Below are 10,128 nucleotides of genomic sequence, written 5' to 3' on the forward strand. Positions count from 1 at the left end.
TCCCTCTGGCCCTAGTGTCCATCAGGGCACATGGTTGGACAAGAAATCAGGGGGTCCCGTGGTCCCAGGAGGTTATGCTCCCCCCCCACCCCATCACCAGTACCCGACGTTCAACTTGGCACTCCCCCTTCGCGGGGATCAGAGGGCCTCGGGCCACCTCCTGCCCTTACATCCAGGGGCCTGGGAGCTGGAGGCGCTGAAACCCAAACACCTGACTCCCTGGCCTTCCACGCTTCTGCTTCCCGGCGGCCCACGCACCGGCACCGCCCTCCTCCGGCAAAGCCTCCCAACCTTGCTGCATCCTCTCCCCTCACCAACAAGTCCTGCTCACTGCCTCCTCCTGTGAGCTACCTGAGCAGCCATCCTGGCTGTCCTGGCCGTTTCCTGTCCACACCTAGGTCTTGCTGAAAAGCTTGGTGGGCAGGACCCCTGCTGGGAAGCCGGCCCTCCAGCAGCAAGGGTCTCTCCTCCTCCCCCGGCTCCCTGCCTCTCTGCAGGTCTCTGCGGCATCTGTCTTTCCCCTCTCCCTTGTCTGGGATGCCCGCTGCCTTCCCTCCATCCAGGTGAGCGCAACAGAGACTCCTCCCTTTGGTTCTCTCCCCATCTCCCGCCTGCTCTGCGGTGCTTAGTCTCCTCCCCAGAGCTCATTTGAGCCAGCACTGGGCGCCAAGTCGGAGCCCAGCTGGGTTGGGGTCACAGAGGAAGTCGCAGTGCGGCTCCTGGCCCGCAGCACCAGCGGAAGTTGCTAGAAGGGAGATGAGATGAGAAAGGCAGGAGTGGAGCCTGCTCCCCAGACTTCACTTGACATCCAGCAAGCGGCTGGCTCTGGATGGGTCAGGGACCAGGCAGCTGGCCTCCCGCTCTCCACGGGGCTGTGGTCTCGTGGGCAGCCAGACAGCTGGGCTCGTCTGTAGAGCCTGCGGGGTCTGTGCCACAGCAGGGCTGAACCCGCGCTCCCTGTGGTCCTGGAGCTGGGGGGAGACAGGGTGGACACAGGATATCGTGCTCCCTATCCCACCCTGTCGCCAGCACCCAATGTTCAGCCTGGCACTTGCTCGACAAAGGGACCAGAGCTGTGGGTCAGGCAGGCAGGGCTCAGTCCCAGCTCTGCTTTGGCGAGCGGCTCGCTCTGAGCCTCTGCTGAGCATCTGTATCGCAGGCACACGATGGTTCTCCAAGGTCAAACACTCAAACACACAATATATGAGCCCGTGTACGAAAACGTGGCTTAGCAGAGCGCTTGGTGCAGTTCAGTAACCGTCCTTGTGACTTGTGTTACTTTGATGCCATTGCTGGCTGTGAAGCAGCGGACAGGACAACGAGACCCTTCTGGCCCCCGCCTCGCTGTGGCCCCCTCAGCGACTCCACCCGCCCCCACCCAGTTTTCTGAACCACGAAGTGGGGTCTGAAGCTGTCTTTCTGTCCGGACCTCCTGAGGTCTGAAGGGAAGGCAGTCTCCTCCTCCTTCTCTCCCGCTTCTTTCCCTCTCCATCCCTCTCCCCGCACCCTGCTCCCTTCAGTCCAGCCACTCTGGACTCCTTGCTCCTCCCCACACTCCCCAGCCTTGATGCCGGTGCAGTGCAAAACTTGTGGATTCTTTGTCGTGCTTCTAAAATGGTTTTAGAGCAGCCAGCAAAGTTTTAAAACAAAGATTATTGGAGAAAGAATAGAGAAAAGAAAGGGAGACATGCCAGAGTTGACATGTGTGAAAGAAACCACCCCTTGACTTTATAATAAACCTGATATACTTTCACAATGAACGATATGTTAAGGAGGATGGAGCCCAGGTAACCGCCAGTCTGGAGATTGACATCTCTGAGCTCCTGATGGGAGGAGACAAGAGGGGGTGGTCTTTTGCAGGAGACCTGCCAGAGGTTTCCAATTCACAAGTTCCTTCGCGTGGTCTTATTCTCATGTCTATGGCTTTGGTCAGTTAAGGGGTGGTATTTGGCCTTTTGCCTTCGACAGGGAACTTGAAAGCTTTTTAGTGATTATTATGCTAAACTATGAATTGTGAAAGGTTGGGCTGAAGTTAACTGGGTAACCAGAGGCAAAATTTATTTGGAAATATTGTTATGAAGCTAAGAATCAAAATATGCAATACTCTAGGCAGTTTACCCAATCTTTTTTATTTTTTTTATTTTTAAGAATTTGATTGGAAGTTGGGCGAGAGCAGGGTACAGATGAAATTACTGGTAATGTTTTTGGGCTAGGTTTAAGATCATTCCAAGATATCATTTGTTTAGTCCTGCTTATATACATGTCAAAAACAGAGCCGGGCTTGGTGGCTCAGCCTGTAATCCCTCGCCTTTGAGAGGCTGTGGTGAGTGGATTGCCTGAGCCCACGCGTTCGAGACCCGCCTAGGCAACTTGGTGAGACCTCATCTCTACAATAAATCAAAACATTAGCTGGGCATGGTAGCACGTGCCTGTAGTTTCAGCTACTTGGAAGGCTAAGGTGGAAGGATCGCCAGAGCCCAGCAGGTCGAGGCTTCGGTGGACGGGAGTGGCCACTGCACTCCAGTCTGGGCGACAGAGTGAGACTCCAACTCAAAAAACAAAACAAAACAAAAATACATGTCAAAAGCAAAAACAAAAAAACAAAAAGGCACTTGCACACGTATTTTTTAGTGCACCAAAAATAAAGATGGTTGAAAATGTGAAAAACAAAAACAAAAACAAAGCTTGGGCTGTCCTAGTCTTACATCTGATGGGGTTTTCTTTTGATTTGCCAAGAGGTTGAGGTAGGCTGCAGCTTGGCTTGTAGTAAAATGTAATTTTACTGTAATCCCGCACTTTGGGAGGCCGAGGTGAGTGGATTGCCTGAGCCCGCAGGTTCAAGACCCACCTGGGCAACTTGGCGAGACCTCATCTCTACAATAAATCAAAAACTAGCCGGGCATGGTAGCGTGCGCCTGTAGTTTCAGCTACTTAGAAGGCTGGGGCGGAAGGATCGCCGGAGCCCAGCAGGTCGAGGTCGTGGTGGCTGGGAGCATGCCACTGTACTCCAGTCTGGGCGACAGAGTGAGACTTCAACTCAAAAAAAAATGCAATTTAAAAAAAAAATCTGCCTGGGGGGCAATTCATCTCTCTGTGTCTGACCTGTGCTAGCTATCCTGTCTCAGACTTGCCCTGTTCTCAAAGCCTTTGCATGTGCTGTTTCCTCTGCCTCACACTCTACTCCTGTGCACCTCTCACATTCATTCCCAGGGCGCCTCCACACTTCGTTCAGGCCTCTGCGCAAAGGCCACTTCCTCCCGGGGCCCTCCGGGGCTGCCCACATCACGGCCTCTCCCCTTGGTCTGCCTTCCTTTGCTCCACAGCACAGAACCTTATACGTGACGGATTGACCACCCATCTCCTCTTGCTAGAACGCCAACTCCAGGAGACAGGAACGGCATCTGCCGGGTTCACAGCTGCAGCCCCTGCACCCACATGGTTCCTGGCCAGAGGCGGCGCCTCTCTGGACGAGCCTGGGCCCACAGCTCTGCAGAGGCCGTGCGTGTGGGGGGGCGGGGGGAGTCTCCAAGATTGCCTCCATGTCCATTCCCGGCCTGCTATGCCTCCCCACAGCCTGGAAAAGCACAGAGGGCCTTCCACCCCTGCCGGGCACATGCTCCCTGCCCTTGGGGTCACGGGCCTGAGACGACCACCCCCAGCCCCACAGCCCCCAGATGCCTCCAGGTCGGGGCAGTGGAGGAGGGGGCGGTCGTCTCGGGGCCCTGTCCTTTGTCCCAGGCCCTAGCAGAATTTAATTCCAAGGTTCAAAGCGCCTTTGCCCCTTCCCAGATAAAAGGCCGCTCACCCAGAGAGATGAGCTGGTTAATCAAGGCAGGAGGGGGCTCTGGAAAGACAGGCCACCGCCGTGCCTGCCCACACCCTCTGCCAGTGAATGCCCGCAGCCCTCGGCCGCCGTTCCGGCCCGCTGCCCCACAAGAAAAGCCCATTAATTTAACACTAATAGGATTTTCAATTTGTCACAATCCTTGGAGATCCTGGGGAGGTGGGGAGGAGGAGGATGGGATTCCTGGCGTGTCTGGTTAAAGGCAGTCTTAGCAGTGAGCCTGGTCTGGATGCCAGACGGGGCCCTGCCCCTCTGAGCCTGCAGGGAAGCACGGCCCCTTCGGCCTCAGTTTCCCCAACAGAAAAAAAGAGTTCGTAAAACCTTCTTCAGGGGAGGCTGCATAGATCAAACGCAATCAAGAGGGGCCACATCCAGCATGCACCGCTGGGCTGGTGGTTAGGGCTCTGCCCCGCTGCCCCCTCTGGTCATGGCCCTCTCCCTGTACCCGCCCAGATACACCCCAGGTAGCACTGGCTGCACAGGTTGGAACACCCACTTCCCCCTCCCACTCCCATCTCCCCCATCCCCTGTCTCTGGTCTTCTGCAGCCTCTGCCAAACACCCCCTGGGGTGGAGGAGGATGGGTGTCTGGGAGAGTGCAGCCTTCTCACCCCCAGTGGGATCAGCGTCCTGAATTCCTCGTTGTTCAGGGAGAGCCAAGGATTTGGAGCGTCCAAACACCACGGCCCAATCGGAAGGCCCCAGCCCGTGCCAACCAGCTGCGTCTGGGTTACAGCACACCAGCTGCCCGTGCTCTGCTCTCCAGGCGAATTCCTCCTGGATCAGGGGATGCCAGACAGTGGGGACCGTGTCTGTGCCGCTCCCGGGCCATGGGCTCAGCACGGCGCATCCCTGTGGTCTGGAAGCCAGGGGCGCCTGGCATGTGAAGGGGCCCGGGGCGGGGGAGTTGGAGGAGATGCGTCTGTCACCGCCATGGACGAGCAGCAGACACGGACGCGGGGTGTGCACCGCCTCCAGGGCTTCCAAGGCCAAGGGACTGGCCCACCTGGCCAGGTCTCACACCTGGCTCAAAGCCACGCACCCTGGATTTGCTGCCACCACCCGGGAGAGAGAGGTGGGAGAGGGGGCTCAGGAGTCACCCCCCCAAGTCTGGCTTGGGCAGCTGCTTCCTTAGCAAAGCCCTCGTTACCAGGCAGGACAGGGGGGCGGAGGAGGGAGGGCTCCAGCCAGCACTGCCTGTGGTCCCCGTTGGCTTCTGCCTGGATCCAGGCCCCCCAGGAGTCCCGGCCATGATTTACAACATCTCAACTCCTCAGCATCACGTGGTCCCAAGCTAGACAGAGACGGGAGAAGGCAGGGAGGAGAGACAGCAGGCAGACAAAACCAAGGGCGGTTTCAGTAACTCTATATTTCAGTCACCACAGACCTGCTCAGGTGCGAAGAGAATGATATAGCTTGTTAATAAGAGAAATCGAAGAAGCGAATTGGCGTTCACCTCGTTTTCGTGGTCACCAGAGAGAACGTGTTGGGGTCCCCCACGAGGGACAGAGGATGACCTTCCGCCAGACCCATGTGGATGAGCCCAAGACCCGGAATGGGAGTCTGGGGCTCTCAGGCCCAGGACACAATGCTGGGGGGATGCCGGGGGAAGGTTGCAGAAGAGCACATTGTCCGAGTGCCGCAGTGTAGGCTGTGGAAAGTCACTGTGGGCTCCAGGTAGAATTCTGGAAGGGGCTGCAAAGAAGGGAGGGTTCTACCCCACCTGGGCAGCAGATGAGTGAGGGAAGGGCCCCCGATCCATGGCCTGATCTGGTCCAATAGGCTTTTCAGAACATCTTTGCTTGGGCCTGAGTCATGCGCAGGTCTCCGGCTCAGCTCACAAGCAGGAAGGGGGCCCAGGAGTCAGTTGCAGCATGTGCTTGGGCAGGTGAGGAATCATATCACCATATCCAAGAGTCCCCGGAGGGCTCCCTGGAGGCAGCATTCAGAACACTCACCCGCTCCTCTACTGGGGGTCTCTGAATTGTCAGCTCCTACCTTAAGAAGGACCCAAATGCTCCTCCCAGTTTCCAGCTACACTCCAGCATGACTGTGTGAGCCTGGGTGAGTTGCTCACCCTCTCTGTGCTTTTAGTGCACCGGACAAAACACACAAGGGAACAGAAAAATTAAGAAGGGTTCTCTGCCCTAGGGAAGGTGAATGCCCTTTATGAAAGAGTTCAGTGCGCCACATTCAGGATGGAGAAAGCAGTCTGCCCCTGTAATGAAGAAACAGTGACATTTATGTACTAGAAAGGTTTTTAAGAATGGGATGGAAGGTATGAATTGGGAAGGTAAGATCTGTCATTCATGCATCACTTATTTATTCGCATAACAGCAATTTATGAGTTCCTACCATAAGTCAGACCCCACTCCAGGCACTCAGTGGAGAACCAGAGACAGACCCTGCCCTGGAAGATCCAGACAAGTAAGCAAGGACCCACCAGGATGGCGGAGGGTCTGCCAGGGCCCGCGCGGGGGGCTGGAAGGCAGAAAAAGGGGGCCAGTCTGGGCGGTCAAGGAGGCTTCTTGTAGGAGTAACTGCTAAGCTACCGTTAAAAGATGAGGAGGGGGTAGCCAAGCAAAGCAAGCGAGTGCTTGGAAGGGATCTCGGTGGGGGGCCTGGCGCCGGCAAAGGCACAGAGCATCTTCCTCCCTGTCTCACTCAACTTCGCCACCCCCCTCAACACCTCTGCAAAAATGAATGAATGAATGCACGGAAGGTGGAAGGGAGACAGACACGTATAGCACAGAAAAGGCATCCAAGTACCTGAAGAAAGCCGTCTGCTCAAAAAGCCCTTGGCGAGAGGTGGACCCAGCCTGCCCGTTGTTTCTGCGCCAAGTGGAAAGGCCTGAAGCTCCAGCTTCTGCCGTCCTCAGTTAAGCTTAGGAAGAAGACAGTGGCTCTGCCCTTTCATCCACAGACATATGTGCCCTCATCCAAGTCCCTGCCCCTTCAAAGACTGGCGCCGTCCCATTCACTTGCCCACTCACAGACTCTCTTGCTCGTGCCAGGAGCTGAGCAGGGCACACAGAGAGCACGACGGTGGGAAAGTCAGGCTCGGGGTGCCCATTGCCCTCCGGGGCCATGACCGCCGCAAGAACCTGGACCACCTGGCTGGAGAGGACGTCGGGAGGTCAGAGCCTGCCCAGGAAGTTGCCAGTTGACGGTGGGATGGGGCCCTTGGAGGAACCTTCTCCTCCTCTCCCGCCCAAGCCCGTGGCCAAAGGCAGGGCACACGCACGGCTGAAATCCCATCGTGGCACCTGGCCAACTGGCTGCCACTTGCTTATTTGGCTTGGAACAGGAAATACATTTTTCTACTATTTATACTGCTGACCTCAGGAATAAACTAATTACCGCTGCAAAGCTGCATTCCCACACTGTCCAGCTCACATCTGTAACCCCTGGTTGGATCCAACAGAGGGGGTGCCAGACAGCTGGGAGGTGGAGGGGTCCTGGCCCCATGGGCACACTTATCTGCTCCGTGGGTCCTCTGGGGAGAAGGACTTGTGATCACAATCACCTTCCTTGGATCCTCTGCTCGGACCCGGAAGAGGTCAGCCTGCTTCTGCCCTCTGCCCCAAGCAAATATCCCGGCTCGATCTCGGGTTCCTGATCTGCACAGCGGAGGTGTGGCAGCAATGGGTTCCAGAGACTGTTATCGGAGTGAATGACACCATGTCTGAGAACTGCTTCATGTAAACGTGATCACCCCAGAAGACCCATCAGTCTGAGCTGCCAGCCCCAGAAGCCAGCTTGGCTCTGGCAGGCCCACATCTGGGCCGGCAACGGGATCTCACCACGGCCACTGTGTCCCGATGTGGGGACGCAGGCGTCTGCCTCTGAGAGCACTGCCCGCGGCAACCGGGCTGGGTATTTGGACACAGGCAGGCAGGTCCAGCCCCAGGGAAGAGGGCTCGTAGACAAAGCTGAATGAATGATGAATAAATGGAAGCAATGATGGCCAACGTCTCAATACTGTTTGAAATGATGCTTTCAAGTGTATTGCAATGGATAACCGTTTGGCTCAGGAGCCAACAAATTTATCTGGAAAGGGTGGGATAAGTATTTTAGGCATTGAGGACCATACACTCCCCGTCACAACCACTCACCTGCTGCTGCAGTATAAACCAGCCACAGACAATGCATGAGTGGGCATGGCTGCGTTCCAATAAAACTTTATTGACAAAAGAGATAGCAGGCCAGATTTGGCCAACCGCTCCGGTTGAACCAGCCAGATGATACCTGTGTAAACCCAGCAGTGACCTGGAGTCTTCCTCATCACAGGCCCTACCTACACTTCCTTCTAAGTAGCGTCCCTGTCATCCCACACCAAAGCCCTGTCACCCACACCCGGACACACCAACAGCATCCCACTGTCAGCCTCTTACTTCCCGCATCCATCCTCTGCTCAGAAGCAAGAAGATCTCTCTAAGTGGCCAAGCTGACTGGGTCATTCCCCTTTCCTGGCCTCCAGGTCTTGACACAGCCATTCAGGCCTGGGTCCCACTGTTGGGACTGCCCTCCTCAGCTCCCATGCTCAGCTCAGTCAGACTGAAAATCTTCTAGTTCTCCAAAGATGCCAAGCCCAGCCTTCCCCTATGCAAGGAACACAGTTCTCCCTCCTCTCCCCCAGGCCACTCCTTTCTACCCACTGAGTCTGAGGCCAGATGTCACTCACCTTACAAAGCTTTCTCAAGGTGCTCCTGTAATACCTCCAGCTTACTTCTAACACAGCAGTGATCACACCTGTGACACAGACCGTCGTGTGCCCAGCAAACCCCGTCTCCCTTTTTCCTAGGCACACAGCTAGGCTTCCCAGGCTCCTTTGGAGTTGGCAGAGCCATGTTATTGAGTCTGGTCAGGGGAAGGAGGGCAGAAGTGATAGAGACCATTCCAGATCTGGCCTTGACCTCTCGCCTGCATGTTCACTGTCTCCCCATCTTCCAGGTGAGTGGAGAGGATGCGGAAGATCTCCAGAAGGGCAGAACCACAGGATAGAAAGAGCCTGGGTCCCTGAGTCACTGTGTGGAGGAAAGCACCTAGAGAGAGCCCTCTGACCAGAAATCCCGTGCTGCATTTAGCCTCTAAAATTTTAGGGTTGTTTGTTACAATAGTTGGCCTCCCCTTACTCAGTCAATACTCGGATGGAATTAACCATTTTTCTGTCCACCTTCGCCACTAGAATGTAAGTCATATGCATGAGGGCAGGGACTTGTCTATCTCACACAACAACACTTTCCCAGTACTTAGCACTGTGTTCTGCGTGTAGTAGGAACTCAATAAATGGTTGTTGATTGAATGAATAAATGACTGAATATAACTTTAGTGAATGGGATAGGCTACTCATGACACCATGGGGACACTGCAGCCCCCCAGAGCCCAGACAAGCTGGGTCCAAAGTGGGAGGTTTGGGTTAGAGCTTCCAGCCTAGGGGAGAGCAGCCTGTGTAGATTCCACTCTGAGGAGCTTAGCTCAAGCGAAGCCAGAAACAATATCACCAACCAACGAGGGAGCTGAAGGGTGGGGCGCCCAGGAGCCTGGAGGTGACAGCAACAGAAGGGGACCAAGCAGGCACTGGACTTGGAGTCCAGAGTCCCAGATTTTGGGAACAGGTCTTCCCTCTGACGTGCTGCATGACAGTGTAAACGATTTCCTCTCTCTGAGAATCGATTTTCCCCTTCTTTAAAAAAAAAAATTGTTGAACTTGGTGGCTCAGCCTGTAATCCCAGCACTTGGGGAGGCCGAGGCAAGTGGATTGCCTGAGTCTGAGGGTTCAAGACCCACCTGGGCAACTTGGCAAGACCTTGTCTCTACAATAAATACAGAGTTCGTCGGGCATGGTAGCGTGTGCCTATAGTTCTGGCTACTTGGAAGGCTGAGGCAGAAGGATCACCAGAGTCCAGCAGGTTGACGCTGCGGTGGCCATGAACATGCCACTGCACTCCAGCCTGGGTGATAGAGTGAGACTTCAACTCAAAAAAAAAAAAAATTGGGTGGGGGTGGCTGGACTGTAAGGCTTTCTAATGGTTCCGAGTGGCAGAATCTTCCCCTCTCCAAAAAAAAAAAAAAAAACCCGGCTCGGTGGCTCAGCCTGTAATCCCGTGCCTTTGGAAAGCTGAGGTGAGTGAATTGCCTGACCCCATGGGTTCGAGACCTGCCTGGGCAGGTGAGACCTCATCTCTACAATAAATCAAAATATTAGCCGGGTGTGGTATCATGCACCTGTAGTTCCAGCTACTTGGAAGGCTGAGGCGGAAGGATCGCTGGAGCCCACAGGTC

This window comes from Carlito syrichta, unplaced genomic scaffold, assembly GCF_000164805.1.
Source record: "Carlito syrichta isolate Samal-C Ts95f unplaced genomic scaffold, Tarsius_syrichta-2.0.1 Scaffold303101, whole genome shotgun sequence".
In the NCBI taxonomy this organism is placed as follows: domain Eukaryota; kingdom Metazoa; phylum Chordata; class Mammalia; order Primates; family Tarsiidae; genus Carlito; species Carlito syrichta.